The sequence below is a fragment of the Ceratotherium simum genome, chromosome 23 (genome assembly GCF_057802395.1).
Source record: "Ceratotherium simum simum isolate JZ-2026a chromosome 23, ASM5780239v1, whole genome shotgun sequence".
NCBI lineage: Eukaryota > Metazoa > Chordata > Mammalia > Perissodactyla > Rhinocerotidae > Ceratotherium > Ceratotherium simum.
In genome coordinates, this window is record NC_141922.1 from 31,273,373 (window position 1) to 31,296,135 (window position 22,763).

Here is a 22,763-nt window from a genome sequence, read left to right on the forward strand (position 1 = left end):
TTCTGATAACTTAATTAAGGAATGGAGCAGAATTCTCTTGAGGATTGGAAAGTTAACATGCTTCTCTAACTCTCAAATATTGGATTTTTCAAGGAAGCTTCTGACAAAATTGTTAAATCTCTGATCTTTGTTGTTGAATTCTCTGATGAATGCTTAGATTGTTGATATTTTGTGTGTGGATGAAAGTAAATTTCAAATGCTTCAGGTGTCAGACCTTTAGGAGAAGAGTTGAAATTCTGTTGTGAAAATTTCAGAGGTTCCTTTTTATGGTGACCCATATGGAAGTTCTTACCCTGTCTCCGTGAATGGGAGCCACTAGGGACCTTGCAAATGTCCCTGTAACTTGGAAAATTATTTTGAATTTGTTCAATCAGCAAATTTTCATACCATAAAGAGTGGAGAATATGATTTTAGCTTGAAAACTTAGAAGGTTTATGTTTATAATTTGTTACTTTGGCCAAACATCCTGAAGAGCGTACAAGATCCAAATAAAATAACCCAATAATTAATAATAAAAAATAATAATAATAAAGTTATTTTTCATTACTGCTTTCACTGGGCACCTTCAAACATTATCTCTTTTAGAATCCTGCTGGATAAGGTCATTTAGTGTTGCCTACTTAAATATTAGGGAATGCCAGTAAATGCAAATGTTTTCATTGTTATTTAGATTATGCTAATGATACTGAAAATAATCTGCCAATGTGCTTGCTGCTTTTCCTAATACTCTGATATGGAACAAACAAGCTGGTTCTTACAAACTCTTCCAAAATAAATTTCATAGAGAGAGAAGCTCCCCCAAAAGAAGATTTGGTCCAAATGCTAGGAGCACTTTAGAAGAGGATACCCCATTTCAGTTATTGTATATCAAATGTCAGAACTTAGGGTAGAAATATAGAGGGTCAATATGTTTAAAAGCTCTACCTCTAGGGATTGTGAAGAATTTAAGAAATCGTGGGCTTTTCTTAGTGGTAAAGTAAAGACTATCATTTACAATAATGAATGAGTTTAATAAGGTATTTTCTGTTTTGATACAAGAGGCTGTCTATGAAGAAATGGCTTTTAAGGAAACAATGTTTTCCTATGAATGATGTTTCATAGTAGAACCCTTTCTAATCGTGGTATTTAAATACTGCCTGAGATGGCCTGTAGATGGATCCTAGTGAAGGCTCAGAAGGCTCTCAAATTGAAGCACAGCATCTTGCAGGCGTTCTATACCTGTATTAATAGGGCCCTTCCAGGTGGGTCTTAACTGCAAACTGGACCAGGTTTCTAAGAAATATTTTCTTATATATACCATATTGGGTCAAAAGTCGAATGACAGTGTGAAATGAAATTGTTCTGGCTGGGCTACTTATATGTTTATCAAACTTTTTTACTGGAAAACTAGCTAAGAAAGACTCCCATAACATTGGACATGAGAAATTGACTTTCTAAAACCAAGTCCATTCTTTCCCATTTATCATCTCTATTCCCTCTGCTAGATTTTTCTATTTTGTGCCCTAGTCTGCTAAAAAAAATAAATAATACATAATTCCAAACTGCTAAGACCTTAGCTAGGTTGCGTTGTTTATGAGGGGTCACCCAGCTCTTAAAGTCCCGGATAATGAGGGCTCTTAGGAAGACTGACTTAAAATTGCAGTATCACTGATAGCTGGAGAAGAGAGTACCACAGGTTAGGCAGACTTGTCAGAGCGGAACCTCTGTTCTCAGGATTGGCTAAGTTCTGATCTCCACTTCAAACCTGGAGTTGAGTGTCAAGGGCAACGTTAGTGTAGGAACAGCAACTGTACACTACACAATCTTCAACTCTTAGACCTAATTCCAAACACAGGCAAATCAAGCATGAGAGAATATGTTGAAGTTGTGTACCTGGAAATCATAACCACGTTGACTTGATATGATTAAAACTGAAGAGGAAGAAACTGGAATACCCAGACATATCAGAGCCCTAAAAATATGATATAGCAGGTGGATGAAGACTGATAAACTCAGCTTGATTGAGTTCTTATGGATTTTCCGCAGCTGGAGAACATGAGGCAGTGAGTTTATCTCAGGCAAAACTGGGACTAATCTTATTCTTACAGGTGCCTAGCAGAGTGCAGAACGTCTTTAAAGGTCAGATACAAGGTTTTTTAGCAGCCAGTAAATTGGAAGCAGAGATCAAAGCAGAATGAGAATGAGCTGGAAGAAGGGGCACTATCCCTCCAGCAGCAATTCAAGCTCGTGTTCCCTCTGTCACCGTTCAGACATGACCTCCACCAGCTAAGCCCAAAGAGCAATCACAGCATAGAGAAATGTTCTGTCTCTTTGAATGGCCTCAGCAGGATGAGGCAGCCACGTGACCTTTTGTTTTAAATCAACTTTATCCTGCATACAGAAGGGATAGGAAGTCCCTTCATCTTACACTCAAAGCAAGCCCTACTTCAGAATAGGAAAAAATGTATATGGCATCTAGGAATTCACTTTTTTGTTCAACCTCTATTCTCCTGTTCATCTGTCATAACCAGAACTTTCTTCTCTCCTTGTTTAATCCTTACCTTCCCTTCATCACTCTAGGAAAGTAGTAGTGTATTTTTTAGTCAGGCTAAATATTTGGGAGTTTTAATTTGTGTCATTTTTGTTTTGTCTTGTCTTGATTATAGAAAATGTCAAGTCTATTGAAATTCCAAAAAAGCTCTGTGGCTTGTAGATGCCATCTGTACTGCTGAATTGGTCTTTCTTCTCTCATCGCTTGCAGTGATTTGCCATGTCACCCAGACTTAACCTGACATTTAGACATCCTCTCCTTTATCTTGGTTGTGTTGTGGAGGAAGAGAGAAATGGGATATCCCATAAAATGCTATCATATTTTCCCTCTAGGTGTAGAAAGGGCAGTTTCTGAAGACTCATTTATTCTCACACCTTCCACCTTCCAGAGGTGATACAAAAAGGAAAAGGAAAAAAGTAGGTAAAATTCATGTCTCACCAGCTGCTTTCCCCCTAAGTGCCTTTTCAATCACTCTTCCACTTTCTTTTCCTAAATACTGTCATGTTCAACTGTGGGCATGAAAGAATATTTAAATAATCAGAAACCTATAATATTACTAGGGGCAAGAATTATTGTTTAATTCTGAGACTGTGCAAATAGTCAATTAACCTATACCTGCCTGTGGGATTACTCTGGAGATCATTATAATTTCCCATTCAAGAATGCAGATGCAAGAATTCAGATGCAGATTTCATTAGTTGATATAAAGATATTGGTCAGAGAATTTGAGCTTTTACTAGAGGAGTGCCTTGCACATCTGCTTTGAGTGCTAGATGTTGGTATATATTTATTTATTCCTCAAAACACCGTAAGGGTAGACATTCTTACTCAAGTTAGAAATGAATACTTTCTGGTGACCTTCATGGTCATCCCCAAGTAATCTAAACCACAGATACCAAATTCAAATGTCAATGGTCTATTGTTCCTTTTATATTATTTCTAAAATCTCCAAAAGTAGTGAATATTGGAGTTTATTTTATTTAAAACATTCTAATACTATGCAAACCATCTCCTGCCTAGATTTGTATTTATAAGCTACATTCCAGGAGAGGATTTTTAGTGCTTTAGAAGCACAGTTAACATTTTTCAGAATTATCTAAAATGCAGCTCTTTATCTTTATTTTTTTTTAAAGATTTTATTTATTTTTTTTTTCCCCCAAAGCCCCAGTAGATAGTTGTATGTCATAGCTGCACATCCTTCTAGTTGCTGTATGTGGGACGTGGCCTCAGCATGGCCGGAGAAGCGGTGCGTCAGTGCACGCCTGGGATCCGAACCCGGGCCGCCAGTAGCGGAACGCGAGCACTTAACCGCTAAGCCAAGGGGCCGGCCCATACCTCTTTATCTTTAAAGGCTTGGGATTTGTGTTAGCTGTGGCTGACTCAGAACACCTACTTTATCTGGGCTGATTTGAGGGATAACATATGGGAGTGTTACGATTCGGAAAAGGGTTGGTTTCTTAGACTTATCAGTGGGAGGATTCAGCCAGATGCATGGGATAGTTTCATTCCATGAGAAACATGGATTAGGTGAAGACCAGGAACTATCTGAAAGACTGTGGTAGGGCAAAATAAAACAATTCAGAGGAAATTTATTCTTATGGATTCTTGCATTCGTTCAATAATTTTTTACTGACTGACTACTATCTTGTAGGAATTTTGCTAGTCAATAGAATATAAAGGTAAGAAAAACCAAACCAGAAGCTACCTAACCTCAAGGAGTTTTAATCTAGTGAAGGAGTCAAATATGAATCAAATTATCACATATGAAAATAGTTACAATTGATGATAAATAAAACAAAGGAAAAGGACAGAGAGATATGAGAGTGCATCACGGGGAAGGAAGTGTATATAAGGAAGTGACACTGGGGCTGAGACCTGAAGGTCGACTCTGGTGGGAAGACAAATGCTATCATTCAGGTCGTTGATGGATGTCAAGGTAGGTTCTACCCACAGGGCTGAATTCAAAATCCCTAAATACTCACGAGAGCGTCTGAAAAGAGGGATAGAAGTGTAGGAGGCATTGCATTAGGTAGAGAAGGATTCCTTATTGGCTTATCTTCCAAAAAGCCATACAGACAGGTACCAACCCCTTTGGCTAGATCTGTTTTGTGTTGTGATCTGATGGAAACAGTGATTGACTAATCATTTTGGAAGTGAAATTTATTTTTATATTTTTTTTGGAATAAACCCTTAAAATATATTTCATAAAAGAATTGCCTAACTTTTGGAAGGTTTGGTTGATGTTATGAATGTCCTCATGTAAGGACTAGATAGAGAAGAAAGAAGCTAGTTATTCCTCTGGAAGAGCTTTTGGGCTGCGTATAGTTTGGATACATAGGGAAATAGGAAGAGGGTAACATTCTTTTGCCTGTGGCTTCTGTCAACAAAGACCTTGGATGTGAGACTATCAGTTTCCAGGTCTTGGAAAAGAATAAGAGGATCTGTTTAGAAGCTGTTAAAATATCCTCCAATAGGATGGAAAAGGCATCTTTGTTTCAGGTATGACCTAGCTGCAGAAACTATTCCTATGGCTCTCATTTAAAAAGATACAATAAACAATTTTTATAGATCGTTATTAATAAGAGTTCACATTTGTTGAATACTTAACTGCATTCCAGCCTCTGTGCAGATCTCATTATATTGATTATTTCCTTTAATCCTTACAACAACTCTTTAAGGTAGGTTATATTTAAATGATGGGAAAACTGAGGTGTAGAGAGATTAGAAAACCCAAGTAATATCTAGTAAGTGGATGATCCTGGACTGGAGTCCAGGTTTCTCACTCCACAAACCATGCTCTTAACTACTATTGCATATAGCTTTTCATCCCCAGAGCCTAATATTGTATCAGCTATACTGAAGATGTTTATTGGATTGATGGGGGAATGGATTGATGAATGAAGAAAAACAAAAATAAGGTAAATTAATTCAATGAGATTCTCATGGAAAGGAAAAAATAAAACAGTAAAGATTTCAACTGTAGTAAAATAATACACACACACACACACACACACACACACACACAGAAAAACCACTCACCAAAGACCCTATATAAGTAAAGAGTGGTTAAAAAGCTTCTAGGAAAGGTGCTAGATGGGTGGATTTCTTCTCAAAGAAGGGAAGTATTTAGAGGGAGGGAGAAAGAGAGAGAGAGACAGCCAGAGAGAGACAGACACAGGTAGACAGAGTGAGACAGAGCCCTGAGTTTTCACTTTAATTCAGTACTTCAGGAGCTGATGTGTCAGAGCTGCAAGGAAGCGAACACCACCGCAATCAGAGGAGGCCCTTTAATTGACATAGTCCAGCCAGCTATGACCCAATCTCTGAGCAAACAAATCATCTCCTTTCCCTTCAAGAGATAATTGCATCTCTTCTAAGGAGACCTTCAGGCACTCGGCCAAGAAAAGGTTAAGACAAGTTAATGTTGCAGGCAGAGAGAGCAAGAACAAGCCACAAGCATTTGCTGCCTCACACACTCCTGCCAACAGATGCGTTCTGTCAAAACCACACTCAGAATGGGCTTGCTAATAATCACCTACCTCTGCTGTTGGCAGCTCATCTCCTGAGACAGGATCTGTGACCAGCAAGGCCTGTGAGACTCAGCATTGCTTCCCTGGTGCACTTGGCTTTTCAACCCAGATCACCCATCCCAAGAGACTGGTTTGACCCTTGTTCTGCTTTATCTAAGCTGCTTGGAGTTCCACTTGGAATCATTAGATCCCTTATGGGGTCTGTACGTCAAGGTACCCTGGATGTCATAGTGGAAACCTTCTAAGCAGGGCTTTGCATCGTGCATATTAGATGATCAAGCCATATAAAATTGTTCTTATTATAGGTCAAAATATATAATGGTTCGACTCACCACATTCATCTTACCCCATTTTGACTGTACCAATGTATGTATATATTGGAATAGTATCTGTTCTGTTCATAATTCCAACTACTGAGTGCATAGCTCAAAGTAAGTATAAGATGGGGAAAGGGTATTTGCTCACCCCTTAGCTATTTATTTAATACCACTCGCCCCTGTCACTACAACCAAGCCTCAGTTTCCACAGCCATAAAATAGCTATAGCAATATAGCACCTTAGAGGGTGCTTATAAGGATAAAAACAAAAATTGAGATATAATGATGTACACCTGAAATTTATATAATATTATAAACCAATGTTACCTCAATAAAAATAAAGATTTAGCCATACTAAAAAAAAGAGAGAGATAACTATATAAAAGTACCTGCTATATAGTGGTTTTCAATAAATGGTAGCTTTCTCTTCTCTCTCTCTCTCACCTTCTTGCTTTTCTCTTTCTCTGTCTCTCTCCTTCTTCATTCTTTCTTCTATTACAGCTGGTTTGGATTTACTGTTTGAGTCATTTAGATATAGATAAAATTAACACTAAATCAGGAGTCAGGAAACATGAGTTCCAGCTTTAGATCTGCCCCTAATAATTTGTGTGACCTTAAAACTTCTCTTACCAACCCAGGACCTGAACTTTCCCCATTTGTTGAATGTGTGTGCTTTGTAGTGGGGGTAGGAGGAAAATTTACTTAATTATTTGTCATATAACATCAAACATCTATTAAGAATCCTCAATATCATTGACTAACCTTATATTCTATTTGGTACACAGTAGAGTATTGTTTATCTTCCTATCAGCAAAACTAAGCTGGCGAAAAGAATTATTTGATAATAATTGTTAAAACAATATTATAAATACCTGCAACTTCCTCACTACCTTTGTAGAAAATATAAACTTAATTGTATTAATTCAAATAAGGATTAGATATGCAATAAAAAGACTATAATAGTATTCAGAAGCATATTTTAAATTCTTTTCTCATGTTTCTTGATAGATTATAAAAAGACCCTAAAATTAATAATTCTCAAGTATACTACTGATTAGGGAGCCAACAACAAATCAGTTCTGGTAATTAGAACCATTGAAGCTATTTATTTGATCCTTTGGTTCATGATAGTAGGAAAGGTATCCTTACCTTGCCTTTTTATTATAATACTTGATAATATCAAAATAACTTCCATAGAGACCAGCATTAAGGTCCAGAATCCCTATGATTTTTTAAAAGGAAAAAAAAATCTGGCAGTTCCTCTTACCAGTAGCATTCTCCCCCTTAAAAAATATAACCAGCTGTTGAAGTCAGTTAATATACGTATTGTGTTAAAAAATTCAAAGCATACACAATGAAAGTTAAATCTCATTTCCCCTTAGCTTCCCTGCTCTCCTTCACAGAATAATGTTTTTAAAATTTTGTATAAACTTCCAACTATTTTTACGCATATGCTATATAAAAGTATTTCTAAGCATCTATGTTTCTTAAACCAGTTAAACCACATCTGCATATGGTTCCACTCTTCTGTGCCTTGTTTTTCCCACTTTATATTAGGGATCTTTTCATTTCAGTGCTTAGAGAGCTACCTCATACAATGGTTGTTTGTTTTCCATTGTATGGATATACTGTAATCAGCTTATCCATTTATATTTATATATGGATATAAAAAAATATATTCAACCAGTCCCCTCTTAGTTATTTCAGAATTTTTGCTATTACAAACACTGCTGCAATAACCATCTTTATATATGTGCCTTTTCACATATGTCAAATATACCTATAGGATAAATCCCTAGAAATATAATTATTGAATGATAGGTATATGCATTTTAAATTTTGATAATATTGTCCGGTTGCCCTCCAAAGACATTACAACTTAAACTTAGCATGTAAAACTGGTCACTTTTCTCGATACTTAATCCATCCCTCTAGCTTTTGTAAAAATTATTATTTTTTTAATAAACAAGGCATTATGGGTTAGAATTGCAATTCCCTTTACCTTTCCCCAAGACTTTCTTCACTGAGATAACAGCTATCTTAAGTTTGGTGTTTATCATTCCCACACTTTTTTTTACACATTTACTTCTCATATATGGATTTTATGCATGTTTTAAAATGTTACAAATATTGTATATACTTACTATAAATACTGTTTATACACGTGTTTTTAAGCTTATATAAATGGTGTAATATGGTGTCAATATGGCTTTTTTTAATCACATTTTATTCTTGGGATATATCCATGTTTATCTATATGGCTTTGATTCATTTCATATTTTTCACTGCTATGTGGTATCCAGTACCCATTGTTTGAATATATCACCTTTTATTTTTTCATTATCCTATGGAGCAGAATTTATATTGTTTCTAATCTTTTTGCTGTTACAAATAATACTGCAATGAACATTTTGTTCATGTCTTTTTTTTGGCTGAGAATTTCTCTAAAGAAGTATGGAATTTTAGGTCAGAGGGTGTGAGTATCTTCAGGTTTACTAGATAATAGCATTTTGAGCCCATTTATTCTTTTACATGTGTCCATCCTTCCCCCCACTCAGGTCAAGAGAGTTAAACTTGGTGGGTGGAGTTTTTCTAATACCTCCTTTCATGGAGGACATAAACCTTAGGGATCCTGGGTATATGCAGGAGTCTCATTTTGAATGCTCACTCATTGGTTTTCAGCATTCCCTTTGTTTCTGTTCTACATTTGAAAGTATATTTATTCTGTTTTTACTTTGTGTGTGTGTTTATAAAGGGATTTTTAGGATAATTTTTCCAAGCTATTCCTGCAACTGGCAATTTCTGTTAAATTTACTTTCAGGTTATTATAAAATTCTCATAGAATTCATTAAATGATATAGCCTAGTTACTGATATCTCTAAGAACACAGCTGCATAACTGTCTGAAAGATGTTCTGTTTTTAAAAATGTCGTTTTTAAATGCTCAGAGAGAAAAAAGAGTTTAACTCCTTTCTTGATAGCACAAGAAAAAAAGCACAATTCAACAGAAAAGTGAAACATGCAGAGTTCAGTACATAAATGATTCAGCGCTAAATAAGTAATGGTGTAGACTTAAGAGTAAGTTGCAAAGCATTTACTAAGGGGAAATTGCTCCTGATTTGATAAGGGGAAAATAAAAGACTTGACCAAGAAAATCATAGGGAAATTTAGCACATAAATATATTGTTAATTCTGGCATCATTAGGCTCATTTTCTCTGTAACAACTACATAAATTTTAAAAGTACATATATGGCTGCTTCTTGGAGGCATCAAAAGCAATTTATTGGTTTTAAAAAAATAGGCAATTTATAGCAGTGAGCACTTAAATCAACTTTTTTAAGATCCTTTCTCTGATAAAAGTAATTAATTAACTCACCCCATATATAAGCATATGAATATCCTAAAAGGGCAGAAAAAGAATAAATTTTCAGAGTATTATAATATTTGAAAATTGCTCATCATTTTATTTATTTTCTTATTACGAATAGTCTGTATTTAGATAAATATTGATGTATACAATCTGATGGAATATAGTAATACAAAAAGAATGTTATATACTTCTTTAAAAAGGATTTCACTGACTTAAGGCTACATATTTGTCGTCTTTAAATTATCCACATTGAGGATGATCCTAATCATTTAGCCTGAATAATCCTAACTAGGCATCACTGTCATTGCCAACAGTAAGAAATTCCTGGCTTCTTAAATGCTGAGATTGTAGACCCCAAATTAGGAAATGAAAGAGCAGTATATAATCTTATCCTTTTCTGGTATTGCTCCTCTGGGTAAAGTCTCTGAATTCTTAAGGAAAAAAAAATGATTAATGGAATTACTGAGTTCTGTGGTCAAAGCAGAGTTCTGCTGGGAATAATAAGCAGTGTTGGCACCATAAGATCAGAATTTATGCTATTAGCAGCTGAAAAGAAACTTTCCCCAATTTAACATCATCCTTGGAGTTCCTGCAGCATGTACAAACCCAGTCATTTTGAATATAGCTGCAAGGAGATGGCAGGTCTATGCTCATGGGGAAAAACTGATTTTATTTCATGCAGTGATCTCACTCTGTTCCTTTAAATTTGCAGATATGTATCTTAGGTCATAAGGAATGAACATGTTGATTTGGCCTAAGGTGAGATAAGAGTCAGAAGCACAAGAAAGACACTGATGTTAAATATATCAAGTATATACTGTAACATTACATCATCATCATGGCAGCATGAGTGGATTCCTTTGTCTCTCCCCTTCAATATTCAGTGAGTAAAACATCCATAACCCAACAAAAGCTACATTGCCCAACACACCAAGACACCAAGAGATCCACACATTGTTACATATGAAGGTGGGTGGATTGGAGCACAGGAGCAGTGGAGGTGGTGCCAAGATCTTGGTTCCCCAGCCCCAGAGAACCTGGTGGGCAGCAGTGGCGGCATGCATGTGACTCTGGCAATGAGGAGCAGAGCAACAGTAGAAGCAGAGCCCCCCACGATCCCAGGCCCCCAGCTGTGGCTCAGAGCCTGGTAGCAGCGATGGAGGTGAGCACATGACTCTGACCTTCCAACCACAACGGTGCCTGTGGCCACAAGGTAATGGGCAGTAGCAGAGGCAGTGCCCCACGAACCCAGCTCTCTCCCTACCACCTCTCCCCCTGCCACAGCGGCAGAGCTCCTGAGCCAGGTGATCCTGGAAGCAGCTGAGACGTCAGCTATCCCTGTGCCCCTGGCACCAGCAACAGCAAGGCATCAGTGACCCCCACTCGAGGGAGCAGGCAGCAATCACAAGAGTACTGGTGACACCCTGAATAGAGGCATGGAGGGTGGAATGTGCCAATCCTCAAATATAGCCAGAGGCAGCTCCGGTAAGAGAAACCAAAAACTAGTGCTATAGCACCACCTATTGAAAAATAAAAGAAAGGCCTCTAATCTCCAACTGGTTGAATAGTTAGAATCAAACCAAACAAAACTATATCTAAATAAGAAAATAGTTTTCTATAACAAATGTGCTGGCAGAGGAATAACTCAGCAAGCACCAAAGAAAGCCATGGTAACATGGCATCACAAGAAAAAAAAATAACAATTCTCTAGAAATCAAACATAAAGTCATGGAGGATAGTGATCTAACTGATAAAGAATTCAAAAGAGCTGTCATGAAGAAACTCAATGAGCTACACGAAAACTCAGAAAGGTGCAGTTCAATGAGCTCAGGAATAAAATCAATAAACAGAAGAAATACTTTACCAAAGAGATTTATTTATTTATTTATTTTTTGTTTATTGCAGTAACATTGGTTTATAACATTGTAAAAATTTCAGGTGTACATCATTGTACTTCTATTTCTGCATAGATTACATCATGTTCACCACCAAAATACTAATTACAACCCATCACCACACACATATACCGAATTATCCCTTTCACCCTCCTGCCTCCCCCCTTCTCCTCTGGTAACCACCAATCCAATCTCTGTCTCTATGTGTTTGTTTATTGTTGTTATTATCTACTACTTAATGAAGGAAATCATACGGTATTTGACCTTCTCCCTCTGAATTATTTCGCTTTGCATTATATCCTCAATGTCCATCCATGTTGTCACAAATGGCTGGATTTCATCATTTCTGATGGCTGAGTAGTATTCCATTGTGTATATATACCACATCTTCTTTATCCATTTGTCCCTTGATGGGCACTTAGGTTGCTTCCAAGTCTTGGCTATTATGAATAACGCTGCAATGAACACAGGGGTGCGTGTACCTTTACAAATTGGTGTTTTCAAGTTCTACCAAAGAGATTTAAATTCTGAAAAAGAACCAAATAGAAATTCTGGAGCTGAAGAACTCAATAAATGAGATGAAGAATGCATTAGAAAGCACTGGAAATAGACCAGACCATATGGAAGAGAGAATTAGCTCAAAGATAGAAACCTAGAAATGATGCAGGTAAAGGGGACAAAGAACTAAGATTTTTTAAAAATGTAGAAATTCTACAAGAATTAGCCAACTCCATTACAAAGGGCAACATTAGGATAATGGGTATCCCAGAAGGAGAGGAGAGAGAGATGGGAGCAGTGAGCTTATTTAAAGAAATAATAGCGAGAACTTCCCAAACCTGGAGAAATAAACTGTATACACAAATCCATGAAGCTAATAGAATACTCAATTATCTCAATCCAAAAAGAACTTCTCCAAGACACATGGTAATGAAACTGTCAAAAATCAATGACAAAGAAGAAATATTAAAGGCATTCAGGGAAGAAAACCACAATAACCTACAAGGGAACCTCCATTAGGCTAGTAGCAGATTTATCAGCAGAAACTCTACAGGCCAGGAGAGAGTGAAATAATATGTTCAAAATATTGAAAGATAAAAACTGTGAGCCAAGAATACTCTATCCAGCAAAATTATCCTTCAGATATGAAGGAGAAATAAAGGCTTTCCCAGACAAACAAAAGCTAAGGGAATTCATCATCGCTAGACTTGACTTACAAGAAATAAGAAATGTTGAAAGGAGCTCTCCTAGCTGAAACAAAAAGGCAAAGGAATATAAAGCTTTCAGCAAGATGATAAATAGACAGAATCAGAAAATTGCAACTCTATATCAGAATAGGTTAGTAAACACTTAATAAAAACATAAAAGTTAAAGGGAAAGGAAGCATTAAAAACAACTATAATCACTTTGATTTGGTAATAAATGTATTGAACTCACAATATAAAAGGGATAATTTGTGACAACAAAAACATAGAAGGGGAAGAGGAAAAGGATGAAACCTGTATAGGCAAATGAAGTTAAGATGCTATCAGCAGAAAATGGACTATCATATCTATGAGACCTTTTGTACAAACCTCATGGTAAGCACAAAACAAAAATTCAGAGCAGAGACCCAAAACATAACAAAGAGGAAACTGAGAAAAATATCACGGAAAACCACCAAGCTGATATGGCAGACAGAAAAACACAAGGGAAAAGAAACAATGGAAATATAGAGCAACCAAAAACAAAAGATAAATTGGCGGATTTATGTCCTTAAATGTCAATAATCACCCTAAATGTAAATGGATTGAATTCACCAATCAAAAGACACAGAGTGGCTGGATGGATTAAAAAACTAAACCCAACCATGTGCTCCCTCCAGGAAACACATCTCAGATCTAAAGACAAACATAGGCTCAAAGTGAAGGAATCGAAAATGATACTTCAAGCAAATGGCAACCAAAAGAAAGCAGGTGTAGCCATACTAATATCAGAAAAAATAGACTTCAAGATAAAAAAAGATAACAAGAGAGAAAGATGCACATTATATAATGATAAAGGAGAAAATCCATCAAGGAGACATAACATTTATTAATATATATACACCTAACATAGGAACACCAAAATATATAAGGGAACTACTAACAGCCCTAAATGGAGAAATTGACAGCAACACAATAATAGTAGGGGACTTTAATACCTCACTTATATCAATGGGTAGATCATCCAGACAGAAAGTCAACAAGCAAACATTGGTCTTAAATGAAAGACTTGACCAGATGGACTTAGATATATATAGAATATTCCATCCCAAAGCAGAATAGACATTCTTCTCAAGTTCACCTAGAACATTCTCAAAGATAGAGCTTATGTTGGGAAACAAAACAAGTCTCAATAAATTTAACAAGACTGAAATCATATCAAGCATCTTTTCTGACCACAATGGTATGAAACTAGAAATCAACTACAAGAAAAAACCAGGAAAAATCACAAATATGTGGAGACTAAACAACATGCTACTGAACAACTCTTGGATCAACGAATAAATCAAAGGAGAAATCAAAAAATACCTGGAGATGAAAACGAAAATACAGCATACAAAAATCTATGGGATGCAGCAAAAGTGGTACTAAAAGGGAATTTTATAGCAATAAAGGCCAACCTAAAGAAACAAGAAAAATCTGAAACAAACAATCTAACATTACACCTAAAGGAAATAAAAAAGAACAAATGAAGTCCAAAGTCAGTAGAAGGAAGGAAATGATAAAAATCAGAGTAAAAATAAATGAAATAGAGACTAAAAAGAAAATAGAAAAGATCAATGAAACTAAGAGCTGGTTCTTTGAAAAGATAAACAAAATTGACAAACCTTTTATTAGACACACTAAGAGAAAAAGAAAGAAGGCTCAAATAAAATAGGAAATGAAAGAGGAGAAATTACAATGGATACCACAGAAATGCAAAGGATTATAAAAGAATACTATGAAAAGATATATGCCAACAAATTGGCATATATCCACCAATGCCATAACCTAGGAGAAATGGGCAAATTCTTAGAATCATACTACCTTCCAAAACTGAATCAAGAAGAAATAGGCAATCTGAAGAGACCAATCAATAGTAAAGAGATTGAAACGGTAATCAAAAACCTCCCAAAAACCAAAAGTCCAGGACCAGCTGGCTTCTCTGGTGAATTCTACCAAACATTCAAAGAAGATTTAATACCTATCCTTCTCAAGCTCTTGCAAAAAAATGAAGAGGAGGGGACACCTCCTAACTCATTTTAAGAGGCCAACATTACTCTGATACCAAAACCAGATAAGGACAATACAAAAAAAGAAAATTACAGGCCAATATTGCTGATAAACATAGATGCAAAACTCCTCAACAAAGCATTAGCAAACCGAATACAATAATACATTAAAATGATCATACACCATGATCAAGTGGGATTTATTCTGGGGATGCAAGAATGAGTCAACATCTGTAAGTTAATCAATGTAATACATCACATTAACAAAAGGAAGAATAAAAATCATATGATTATCTCAATCGATGCAGGGAAAGCCCTTGACAAGATTCAGCATCAATTTGTGATAAAAACTCTCAATAAATTGGGTATAGAAGTCCTTCAACATAGTAAAGGCCATATATGGCAAACCCACAGCTAACATCACACTCCACAGTAAAAAACTGAAAGCTATCTCTCCAAGAATAGGAACAAGACAAAGATGCCCACTCTCGCCACTCTTATTCAACATACTATTAGTAGTCCAGGTAGAACAACTAGGCAAGAAAAAGAAATAAAAGTTATTTAAATTGGGAAGGAAGATGTAAAAATTTGCAGATGACATGATAATATATATACAAAATCCTAAAGAATCCACCAAAAAACTATTAGAAATAATAAATATGGTAAAGTTGCAGGATACAAAATCAACATATAAAAATCAGCTGTGTTTCTATAAACTAACAATGAAATAGCAGAAAGAGAAATTAAGAATACAGTTCAATTTACTATCACAACAAAAAGAGTAAAATACCCAGGAATAAATTTAACCAAAGAGGTGAAAGACTTGTACACTGAAAACTATAAAACATTGTTGAAAAAAATCAAAGAAGACACATCGAAATGGAAAGATATTCCATGCTCATGGATTGGAAGAATTAACATAGTTAAAACATCCATACTTCCTAAAGCAACTTAAAGATTCAATGCAATCCCAATCAAAGTCTCAAGGACATTTTTCATAGAAATAGAACAAAGAATCTAAAATTTATATGGAACAAAAGTCTCTGAAAAGCCAAGGCAATCCTGTGATAAAAGAACAAAGCTGGAGGTATCACATTCCCTTATTTCAAAATATACTACAAAGTTATAGTAATCAAAACAGCATAGCCTGGCACAAAAACAGACACATAGATCAATGGAACAGAACTGAGAGGCCAGAAATAAACTTACACATCTATGGACAACTAATTTTCAGCAAAGGAGCCACGAACATACAATGGAGAAAGGAAAGTCTCTTGAATAACTGGTGTTGGGAAAACTGGACAGCCATATGCAAAAGAATGAAAGTAGACCATTATCTTACACCACACACAAAAATTAACTCAAAATGGATTAGAGACTTGAATGTAAGACCTGAAACCATAAAACCCTTAGAAGAAAACAGGCAGTAAAAAGCTCTTTGAAAATCAGTCTTAGCAGTATCTTTTGGAATATCATGTCTGCTCAGGCAAGGGAAACAAAAGAAAAAATAAACAAATGGGACTACATCAAACTAAAAAGCTTCTGCACAGCAAAGGAAACCATCAAAAAAACAAAAAGACAACCTAACAATTGGGAGAAGATATTTGCAAATCATATTTCTGATAAGGGGCTAATATTCAAAATATATAAGGACTCATACAAGTCAACAAAAAAAAAAAACAAACAACCCAATTAAAAAATGGGCAGAGGATCTGAATAGACATTGTTCAAAAGAAGATATACAGATGGCCAATAGGCACAGGAAAAGATGTTCAACATCACTAATTATTAGAGAAATGCAAATCAAAACAACAATGAGGGCCAGCTCCGGTGGCCTTGTGGTTGAGTTTGGCACGCTCCATTTTGGTGGCCTGGGTTTAGTTCCTGGACGTGGACCTACACCGCTCTGTTAGTGGCCATGCTGTGCTGGCAGCCCACATGCTACAAAGTAGAGGAAGATTGGCACAGATGTTAGCTCAGGGTGAATATTTCCCAGCAAAAAAAAAAAAAAAGCTACAATAAGAGGCCGGCTCGGTGGCAGAGTGGTTAAGTTTGTATGTTCCGCTTCAGTGGCCCAGGGTTTGCGGTTTCAGATCCTGGGTGCAGACCTACATGCTGCTCATCAAGCCATGCTATGGCGGCATCCCATGTACAAAGTATAGGAAGATTGGCACAGATGTTAGCTCAGGGACAATTTTCCTCAAGCAAAAAGAGGAAGATTGGCGACAGGTATTAGCTAAGGGCCAATCTTCCTCACCAAAAAAAACCCCAAACTACAATGAGCTATCACCTCACCCCCGTCAGAATGGCTATAATTAACAAGACAAGAAATAACAAGTATTTGAGGGGATGTGGAGAAAAGGGAACCCTCATATACTGCTGATGGGAATGTAAGCTGGTGCAGCCACTATAGAAAAAAGTATGGATATTCCCCCCAAAAATAAGAATAGAACTATTATATGATCCAGCCATTCCACTTCTGGGGTATATATCCAGAGAACACAAAAACACTAATTCAAAAAGATATATGTACCTCACATTCATTGCAGCATTATTCACAATAGCCAAGACTTGGAAACAACCTAAGTTCCCGTTGACAGGTGAATGGATAAAGAAGATGTGGTATATATATACAATGGAATACAAAACAACAATGAGGGCCAGCTCCGGTGGCCCTAAAATAGCCATAAAAATAGATGAAATCTTGCCATTTGTGACAACATAGATGGACCTTGAGGGCATTATGCTAAGCAAAATGTCAGACAGAGAAAGCCAAATACAGTATGATTTCACTCATATGTGGAAGATAAAAAACAATGACGACAACAAACACACACATAGACACAGAGAATAGATTGGTGGTTACCAGAGGGGAAGGAGGGCGGAGGGAGGGTAAAAGGGCACATGTGTACGGTTATGGATAGCAGTTAGACTTTGAGTGGTGAACACAATGTAGTCTACACAGAAATTGAAATATAAAGATGTACACCTGAAATTTATATAATGTTATAAGCTAATGTTACCTCAATAAAAAATTAATTAAGGGGATGGCCCGATGGCATAATGGTTAAATTTGCATGCTCCACTTGGGTGGCCCAGGGTTCGCAGGTTCGGATCCCGGGCACAGACCTACACACCACTCATCAAGCCATGCTGTGGCAGCATCTCACAGACAAATAGAGAAAGATGGGCACAGATGTTAGCTCAGGGCTAATCTTCCTCAGCAAAAAGAGGAAGACTGGCAATGGATGTAGCTCAGGGCTAATCTTCCTCAGCAAAAAGAGAAAGACTGGCAATGGATGTTAGCTCAGGGCTGATCTTCCTCACCAAAGAATTTAAAAAAAAATTAAATTAAATAAATAAGTAAAATAAAAAGACAAGAAATAACAAGTGTTTGAGAGGATGTAGAGAAAAGGGAACCCTCATACACTGCTAGTGGGAGTGTAAATTTGTGCAGCCACTATGGAAAACAGTATGGAGATTCCCCCAAAAATTAAAAATAGAACTATGATACGATCCAGCTATTCCACTTCTGGGTATTTATCCAAAGAATACGAAAACATCAATTTGAAAAGATATATGCATTCCTATGTTCACTGCACCATTATTCACAATAGCTAAGACATAGAAACAACCTAAGTGTCCATTGACGGGTGAATGGATAAAGAAGATGTGGTATACATATACACACACACACATACACACACATACACACACACATACACACACACACACACAAAAAAAATGGAATACTACTCAGCCATAAAAAAAGATGACATCTTGCCATTTGCAACAATATAGATATTACGCTGAGCGAAATAAGTCAGATGGAGAGACAAATACCGTATGATTTCACTTATATGCAGAAAATAAAAACAAAAACAAACACATAGTTACACATAGAGAACGGATTGGTGGTTTCCAGAGGGAAGGAGGGTGGGGAGGAGGCTGAAAGGGGTAAAGAGGGACATTTGTATGGTGACGGATGGATGTCCAGTTGAAGGTGGACAAAAACCAAATAGTGTGAAATTTAATATAGAATAAAACAAATAACTTTAAAAGTTCAGAAACAGATTAATTCCAAACTCTCTAATTTTCAATTATATTTTACTTTCTCATTACACCGTATTTTGTTGTTGCTTTCAAGTGATTAGAAGATAATCCCTTGATCCCAAGACCCTTTTTAAGCATCGAATGAACGACAAACAACAAAAAAGAAAAAATAATTTATTCCCTCTCATTCCTATATTCCCCAATTCCTGATATACTTTTTCTTCTCCTTTTTTTCTTTTTGTTTGCCCATACTCTCTCATCTAAACCTTAACTTCACTTTAATTTGGTAATAAATTTATGTTGCTGTTAATAGTCAACTTACACTCTGACCTTAGTTCTAATATGACTCTTATAAAAATATAGTATTTATTTTTGTGTGTGAGTCTCCTATCTTAAAGAAATTTATTTATTTGGCATTTATTTGCTAATTAAGCCAATCATTAGCAGAATCACAATCATTTCTTTTCTTAAACTTTTGTAAAAAAACAATCTGTGAAGGTATAGAACGCAAAAGTTAGACTGTTTTTGCATTGGTTAATTTAATGCAGAAATCTTAGGCTTGGGCCTTTGAGGAATAAAATCAATGTTGCCAAATAACCATTTTAGTACAGTGTAAAATGTTCTCTTTAGGCTTAAATTTTGAAAGACATTACATAGTTTTAAGTGAAACTTTCAACCTTATTTTCTTATGTTATATTTTAAAAATTATTTTATAGCAATCACTCTCTTCATCATACAAAGCTATTGTTATGAAAGTTTCACAGTACTTTTAAAATAGTTGCAGGCAATTTGAATGTTTCACAACCAAAGCTGGCACTCACTGATATAAAGCAGACTTAAAAATATAAAAAAGTGCTGATTTCCATTTCTGGCCATGATGGAGTAACTGATATAAGACTTATCATCTTTCTTTAAACAATTATAAAACAGAACAAAATGTGAGGCAACTGTTTTTCAGGCACTTAATAATAGACACAGCAGAAATGTGATCCTTGATAGAAGGTAAACACATCAGGTTAGACTCACATGTGCCCAGTAATCAGCCTGGGGACACTTTCCTGACTTCAGTATGAGACGATGAAGTGCAAACACAGCAGCAGTCTTGCTGACCTGAAATGGCAGAGATTAGAGTTCAGGGCTGGTGAGGTGGCTTGAATTTGACCCGCAGGTCAGCAGAGAGGAGGGAAGTGTGCAGAATGGGCCCCCAGAATTCTACATGGGGGTTCCCCTTGATACCTTGGCTGACAGCTGGGATAAGTATGTGCAGAACAAGACTCTACGAAGAGCAGCAGAGCAGTTGTTGTGGATCTAAGAGATAAGTGGAGATACCAGAGGATATAAATGGAGGTTTCAGGCTGCTAGGAGAAGGTGGGGTTCAATCCCAAAGTGGAGAGACTGCACTGAACACTTCACGCATTCAGCTGAAACCCCTGACAGGCCAGAGTTTAGGAGTGAGGACCAAGTCCTAGAGTAAGGGCCATGTCGTAGGACTGAGGACAAAACTGAAATATTTCTAACCTAACAAAGCATAAAATCAACCCTAACAGGATCAAAAGGACCTAGTTAATTTAGCTATATGGCAGAACAAAATTTCATCTCCTTTGGAGTAAAGACAACATAATCCACACCCCCTTCCAGATATCATGGACAATGCCTAGCATACAATTCAAAATTATTAGACATGTGAAGAAGCAGGAAAATGTGACCCATAATTTAGATAACAAACAGTTTGTAGAAACAGCTATGGAATTAGCAGCCCAGACTCTGGAATTAGCAGCCAACAACTTAAAAACAGAAGATAAGGCTATTTATTTTAATATAGATTTAAATTTTAAAAAAAGTTATAGTGAGAAAACAAATAGGAAATCTCAGCAGAAAAACTGAAAGTATAAGAAAGAACTAAATGGAATTGCAAGCTGAAAAGTATATCATTTTAAATAAAAAAGTCATTGGATGGTCTTAACGGTAAATTCAACTCTGAAAAAGAAAAGTTAACGAAGAAAGGTTAGGAAAGATCAATCACAATTATGCAAACGATATCACAGACAAAAAAGAAAAGATTGAAAAAAATAATGAAATACTCAAATATTTGTGGAACAATACCCTAACAGTGGTCCAATATACATATCCAGAAAGAGAGGAGAGAGTGAAATGGAGGAAAAATATTTCAAAAAAGGATGAAGAGAAATTTCCTAAATTTGGTGAAAAATATAAACCCCTTGGCATATCATAGTCAGATTCTTAAAAAGCAAAGATAAGGAGATATTCTTAAAATCAGTCAGAGGGAAAAATGACGTTATATGAAGCAGAACTAAAATATAAATGAACTCTGATTTCACATCAGAAAAACTGGAGGTCAGAAGCAAATTTGTCCAGGCTATTCCTGGAACCAGAAATTTTCTGTTAAAATTTATTCTCCCACAGCAAAATTTTGGTTCTGAACATTTCTTGTTACAGTTAGCCCTAACTATTTTATGTTTTTCACTGCTCTTATAAAGGAGAGCTTTTCCCTCCCATTAAATTTTCTTTGTTAGTATATAGTAGAGCTATTGATTTTACATATCAATTTTGTAACCAATGATCATGCTGGATTCTTTCATAGTTTCTAGTAGTTTTGAGTATACTCGCTTGTGTTTTCTAAATGTATAATCATGGCATTGTTTTGCTCCAGAACAAAAAAGAATGTGTGACAGAGCCGGGTTCAAATTTACATTTCCTGATCTCAAGTTCAATGCCATTCTTCCATGCAGCAAATTGCATTTGTGAGTATACGGAATAGGCTGCATTTTGCATAGTATGGTCTATGAGATACTGAACTTGGGCCCCTCCCTAAAAATATTTTCTCTTTGCTGCTTGCCATGGGTCCTAAAAATGTTTCAACCCTAAAGAATTATTCCTTTGGGTCTTGAAAGGTGTTTAACACTCAAAAACAATACTGTTCAAGTTCACATACTGCAAAGAATAATGTTATAAGGCATTTGTCCCCCAAGTGGGTCATTCCTTGCTAAACGATAAGCTCCATGAAGGGAAGAATTACTCTTTTTACTTATGAAGCCTTCAATGCAGTAGGGAGGTTTCCCTAAATGGATGTATTTGCTCAATTGAAGTGAATTGAAATATATAGAAAATGAATCCATAAGATGTTATTAGTGATTATCTGGAAAAATTCTATAATCAAATCCAGTTGAGCAATGTTAGGTGAAACAATGTTTACACAGGTGGATTTACGGTGGGAATTCTCAGAGGATCTATAAATCTGCAGGTTTCTATTGCAATTCTCAGAGCAGGAGCTAGGTTTTCAAAAACTTATTTTGCCATGGAGGCTTTTCATTTTCCTCAGAACATTTTATGACTTTGCGAGTGCTGCTGAAAGGGATCATAAGTTAACCCACCACAGTAGTAATTAGCTAAGAGAGAGCTAAGATCAAAAGCCTGTGGGGTGTGGTGTTGGGTGGAAACCTGCACAGAAGAGGGGGGAATGAAAGGAGAAGCAGGGAGACTCTAAAGATAAACTTTACCTAAATTTTCAAATTTTGCCTAATTCTCACTTTTGAACCAATGACATATCTTTTGAGGCCAGAGACTATAGATATATGATTACTAATCCAGCACCATCTCTCAAATGCTGCGACCGCCTTCTCCCTTAATAACGTCTGGGGACCAGTCACAGTCCTCTGTGTCTGTCTGCAGATCAGAGAAATCAGAAGTTTGCCTCCACTGCTGGAAATCACTGGGGCAAGTTGGCTGGCCATGTTTAGCCACTGACATGACCTAGTGGAACATACTCCTCTGTGATACTCTTATCTCACCTTTATAATTTTAACTCCCATATTTCT

The 22,763-nt window shown here is 36.3% G+C and overlaps 1 long non-coding RNA gene across 2 annotated transcripts in view; it reads right to left on the minus strand.

Annotated features, from left to right (window-relative positions):
* Positions 1–22,763, minus strand: part of LOC147913997 (uncharacterized) — a 174,604-nt gene that overhangs the window by 7,733 nt on the left and 144,108 nt on the right. For both annotated transcript variants that reach the window (XR_015555970.1, XR_015555969.1), the window contains one exon: positions 19,954–20,037. This is a non-coding gene — a long non-coding RNA (uncharacterized LOC147913997). The remainder of the gene's footprint in view (positions 1–19,953; positions 20,038–22,763) is intronic.